Consider the following 6,278-nt stretch of genomic DNA (forward strand, 5'->3'; position numbering starts at 1 on the left):
TATTCGTGCTATTTCTGTGTCAAGCCTTTGATTAAGTGTTAAGATGGAAAGGGACTGATTTAACTTCATACATAGATGGTGGTTTTAAATCTGCCAAATTTGAACCTTGTAGCGTGTGGTCCTTAACTGCTGTGTAGACCTAACTGATATTTCACAGTCATTCATGGCAGGCAGAGTTCCTGGATCCACCCAGCAGTGTGAAATACCAGCTGCTGTTGTTTTACTGCCTTATTACAAGTGTGGGGCTTTGAGGGAGAAGAGGAGGAGAAGGCAAAGGGGATGGAGATGGTTGTTTTTGTTTTAACTTGAGTACCATATTATTTGGCTTCTTGAGAGTAGATAATGGCTATAAAGTTGATTTTTTTTGTTTGTTTGATTTGAAGAGTCCTTTTGAAACAAAAAAAATAGAATTGAGTCAAACATGACTAAACCATTATTTACAAATAAACAAATACTTATACAGAGATATTTAAAGACACTTTTTTAGACCTAAATTTAATATAAGACATTAGTCATACAACTAAGGAAGAACTGAGTAAGAAGAGGGGAATAGCAGTGATACAAATAGATGTATTTGCACATACTGCTTCAAAGCAGTTTATAAAAATGGGAATATCAGAAACTACTGTCTTATTTAACATCTTACTAGACACTTTTCCTTGACACAGTAGAAAGAATCTCTGCTCTCATAAACTTGGAGAGCCAAAGAGCAGGTCAAAATTAATGTAGACTCATTTCACATCAGAAATCAATCTCTTGAGTTTATACGCAAGTGTGAAATATTCATAAATGTTTCAAATGTACCTAGGTGACTTAGCAACACAAATGTCTGACTTTCAAAAGTAGGTAATTTTTTTAAGTTTTCCATTTTAATGTTTATGTTTAAGCTTACATAAAACAAGAATATGCAATTTGATGGTTTAGAGGAAGAAAAGGGATATAGCACAGTTTTACACGAACTTCTTAGAAGAAGCCCTTACATTCTTCCTTTATACTTTGGTTTGTATGTGCTTCTAACTTCAATGGGATTTATCTCCTTGATTTAATTTTTGACAAAAACGGGATATACATAACAGACCAGCTAAGGGAACTTCTGTAGTGTAACACCATTGCATTTCTGTCACTTAAGATAGTGTCAGGATACACATTAAATGTTTCCTTCGATAAGAGCTTCTTTTCTGTTGAAGGCATAAGTGTTCCAGCTAACTCCTATTGTTGTTTTGCTGGGCTGAATGCTCACTGCTTGCGAAAGAAAATTAATTTCCAGCTACCCTTCTGCACTTAAAGTCTATTTCTGCTTACTTCTTTTTCCTTTTTTCCCCCTTGTGGAATTCACTGATATAGTTTCTGGGTCGATTTCCCAGTCCTCTTCTCCCCCACCTTGCTTCCTTTTTCTTCCTTGACTGTTTCTCAGACCCACCTTTATCTAATAAAGTCTGAACATGATAGAGATTTTGATCTGCATAAAACTCAAATGCTTCATTTTGCCAACTGAATTCCTTTTGCAACTTCATTGTTACGAGCATACTCATTTATGTCATTAGCATAACAGTCAGTAAATTAGTTGAGAAACTCTATCTATGTGAAGTAAACAATGGCGTATGCTTGGGAGCAAAACAGTGTACGTGCAAGAGAGCTTCTTAAAAGACCTGAGTAGACCAGAGAAGCGGCAAATGCTTGCCGCCTCTCAGAAATGTGGGAATTGATTCTGCTGCAAAGTTTGAAGTTTTCCTTTATGTCAGCCTGTCAGGTGTGGATCTGAATGTATAACAGGGAGAGGAGATGAGCCCATTTTCCTTATGGCATAGGGTAATAAATAAAAAATAAACAGAGGGAGGGATTAATCTCCTGATCTTTAAAGATGTTTTTCCACTCTTAGGTTCACAAAGTTTCCTGTTGTTTCTCTATTCTGTGCCGTTTCCAAATACGCCATGCCACAGTTGTCCCAGTCACGTTGCAGGCACTGTACTGTTTCATATACTATGTGCTGAATAATAACAAAAAAGAGCTTTGGGCTTCCAATGTGAACTAGCTCTTTATTAATAATTTGAGAGAGTTTATAATTATAGCTAACATGTTAACTGTATGTGCAGACTGACCTCTGAATTTTTTCTTCCCAAAGCCAATGGAACTGTGTTTTCCTCTCAAGGAAAGTTGCCATGCAAAATGAGAGGTCAAACACATTAATTAAAAAGGCACATGACACATCTGTGAAGCGAGGCCTGTTTCACAATTAATTCACTCTTAACATGAATGAGAAGCGCACATAGCTGTTTTCTCTATTTTTTTCCAAATATCTAACCGCACTTGGATATATACTCAGTTAGAAATAAAGAATGCAATTTATGCTGCAAAGCTAAAAAGAGGGAAATGTAGGGATTTATTGTGGAGTTTCAGTAAGCCTGCTTGCTTAGACAGGTTGGCTCTCTCTGCCGTAAGTAAATGTGGAGTGTCACTTGAGAAGGGAGGACTGTTGGGAATACCAGAAGGGCAGAACGTTTTGTGAATTCTAAAATAACGTTTCGAGCCTTGCTTTTCCCTTTACGTTGGCATGGGTTCGTTTGCTGAGTAAAGGCAAGAAACCTACCTCTGATCTCCTTCCTCCACTGTCTTGTATGATGGAGGAAATAGCAGCTTGGCATAAGGCAGCTGAACAAACTGTAGGGAGATTTCTTAAGGCATTAGGCATGGTTCATTATGAATCCTAACTATGCAGATCAAATTCCTGTTGAATTCATGGACTTTTCCTTTAACTTCATTAGGATTTATCTTGAATTCTAGGTGAAAAGGATGTTTCAAGGGTGACAGCTGTGTTTAATATCTTTCTCATTCAAATTTTACAACTAATGACCCTCAACAATAGTTACAAAGTGTCTGGGTACCTGTTTACATGGACTTAGACCTGTAGTCCAAGTACGGATGTGGTGTATATATACTGTCTAATGGTTGGCAACTCAGAAGCTTTTGAAGAAGATGCTATTTGAGTAGCTTGCATTTAAGAAAACACTATGACTTCCGTGAAAATTACTATTCTCCTAACTATTTCATGGTTTATATAGCAGATGAGTGCTGCATAGATTGGTTTTTTTGGTGGGTGGGGTTTTGGGTATTATGAGAAAACACTTGTTGACCATGTAGCTCTGTAGGATAGCAGGCAACCACAGGACAGTGTGTCTAATGGAATTAAATTTTTGACTCTTTCTCACTTATATAGAGTTATCATTAGATGTCCGTGATGAGAAATTGCACTGCAGGACAGCTCTTATGAAAATTCAGATATCTGGCAGGCGATTAACAGATAGCTATAGGCATAAGTGATTTGAAAACAGCAGGCAAACTTCCCTTACAGCAATTTGCCAAACAAATTTGTTGAGAATAAACTCCTATTAGAATTGTTTAAAGATGCTGAGAATCTATCAAGGAATTCCCTGATGTTGTTTTAAATCACGATTAATAAGACCGAAGTTGTAAAAGAGCATACAAACTTTCTCATACAATCTAGGCAAGGCACTCCTTAGTAAATGAAAACGAGAAAAGAAATATGAATCCTTTCTCATAATTATGACACTTCCACTTGGGATAGAACCCAAGTGAATATAATACTGATGCAAATTATTGTAGCTTTGTTGCCAGGTGAAAAAAATCGGCTTGAAATCAGATTAAGTATTTACTTGTCCTGAGACAAAAAAGTCCCTTAGTTTTGAACAGATATTTGTCAGTGACTGTTACAACCTCAACTGAATCTTCCAAAGTGCATTTCTCCATATGATGGATGCAGTGACCAACCTCTAACTGTTTTTCTTCATTTAAATGTGGAATCAACTATGTCTGGTTTGTGATGCTAATGCAGACCTGTCCTTGAACCAACACTTAAGTATAGTTAAATGCTGAAGGGTCAAAGCAACGCCTTCCACACAGCAAGATCTCCCAGGTAAGTTTTGTTGTAAATGGAAAAACAAATGTCTGCCTTTCTGATGAAAATCACAGGAAAATTGCAAATAGCTAGCCCAAAGCAAATTAAAATTACTGGATGAATTGCTGAAGAAACAGGATTATAATAAAAATGACAACAGAATCTTATGTTAAATGAAAGTATCAACAGATTATTAATGCTTTTTTATAATGAAAATACCAGCATGAATCAAAGCATTTAACAAAATAATTCAGTTAACCGATTAGTTACTTCTGTCACTGATGTCAAACATATGAACAGATTACCTCTTTTGCATTTAATATATGCATATTTTTTTGAAAAAAAAAAAAGTCCTTACTGCCTTCAAGATTTTGAATATGATGCAAGTACAGCACTGTATACGTTTTAATGACTTACACAGCAGTAAAGGTGTCAAACCTCACAAAGCTAACAACAAAAAAACATGTCTCCACAATGATGAGAGAATTCAGTTTCTGGTTTCAGATGAGATTTTAAGCTCTGTCTGAAGGAACATAAAGTTTGAATGACAAATCAAAGAAAGCAATGTTTAAAACAAAAGAAGAAATCATAGTAAGCAGATAGGCTATAGAGAAAAGCCACATTCTAATGAAACAAAACACATATGATTGAAGAGGGCAGATAAAGGAAGATTACAACAGAAGAGGGGAGTGGGTCGAATACAGTGAGTTACATGAGACCTTGAGGAAATAGATCAGAGAGGACATTAAAAAATATAGTGTCAACATCATATGGGATACTCTCAATTGAGAGAACTACAAGAGGATAAGAAGCTTTTGATGTGGAGGTACCAGCAGATGTTTTTTGTGAAAGACAATGATTACACAGTGTGCAAAGAGAGATCGAAATGGAGCCCCACAGAGTGCTGAAGAATGTCACCAGTGACTTTATGCATATAGCACTAGAAATACTCAGTGCAAGCATCACAGACTTCTTTCCATTAGAAATAGGAAACGTGAGGAGTAGCTTCCTTTTTCTTCTCTCTCCCTGTTTCCTCTTGCCACTCTATAGGATACTAGAAGAAGCAGAGTTAGGTCAGCCCATACCACAAAAGCTGGAAAAGTAGCACTTAAAAATGCCTCAAAGTAACACAAAGGACTGGCAAAACACAAACCTCAACATACATCAGAATTTGTTAGAGATTGTAAGATAGGTCACTTTGAAAGAGATGCAGCTGTGTTGCATGAGCAAAATAAGTTTCACAGAAAGGGCAGTTCTTGTGAAGCTGGCAAACACAGCTTCATCGAGGATCTTTTCAAAGCAAATAAGGGAACATAATTTTATGTGTTGAATTGCAGGTGTAAGGTGTATTACAAAAGGCTTTTTGTCGATATCTCCTAGTACAGTAAAGAGCAGTAAATAACTGCTCTGTCTCTAGCATTTATGACTTGGTATAGCCAGGCAAGTGCTCTATGTTCTACAACACGATTACTGGGTGCAGTTGTAAGGGGAAAAAGAATCAATGACTAACCTTAAAAAAAAATAAAGTATTTCAAGGCAGCTACCATCTGGCACCCAGGTATCGGAATATCACTTAGAATATAGTATTTTTAGTGACTTTCTCTAAACCTTCTTTATGAGAGTAGTGGGCTACAAAATCTATGAAAATAGCTCTGATAACTGCAAGTAAGCTTGGATTGTTACATATTCAAACTTTTCTTAAGATAAATTTTTCTCATCTTCATTGCCACCGATGTATTCTACTGTTATTATCAAGTTTCTGGAACTGAGGCTTTACCTTTTGGTCTTTCTCTTGGTGAAAAAGTTAGTTTGCATGTCGTCTTTTTTTTTTTTAATTGGCATTTATGTGAGTTTATGTATGAGAAAGGAAGAGGCTTCCTTTGTATTTACAATTAATGTTAGTTCATTAGAAATGAAACATTGTACACTATAGAATCCCCATTGGACTCTGTGAGGAAACCTCTTTAAACACGGGGAACTTAATGCGAAAATGGCTGTGAAATGGTTTTCAGTCAAGGAAAGAGTACTTCAGCTCCTCATGGGAAAGATTCTCTTCATCTTGCCTAGTAGGTGACACCTGGCTGACGTCTATGGATTTTGATTTAATTCTGTCTTCACTTGCTCTAAAACAAGCTGATAAAGAAAAGCGTTTTTCAATACTGGCTCTAGTACTGTTATGCCCAGTGCACTAAGCTAAGCAGTCACGTAGTTAGTCATGTGTTGGCAGAGGGCAATTCTGTTATATTTCACTATTGATCATTAAATCACTTTCAGCACTGAGTGCCTTCCCGTAATACATCCGATAACCTGACTGATATGTGCCACATGTGGTTCATGCTCTCTCTTCCATCTTCCCAAGGTGAGA

Source organism: Pygoscelis adeliae, unplaced genomic scaffold (assembly GCF_000699105.1).
Source record: "Pygoscelis adeliae isolate BGI_AS28 unplaced genomic scaffold, ASM69910v1 Scaffold42, whole genome shotgun sequence".
Taxonomy (NCBI): domain Eukaryota; kingdom Metazoa; phylum Chordata; class Aves; order Sphenisciformes; family Spheniscidae; genus Pygoscelis; species Pygoscelis adeliae.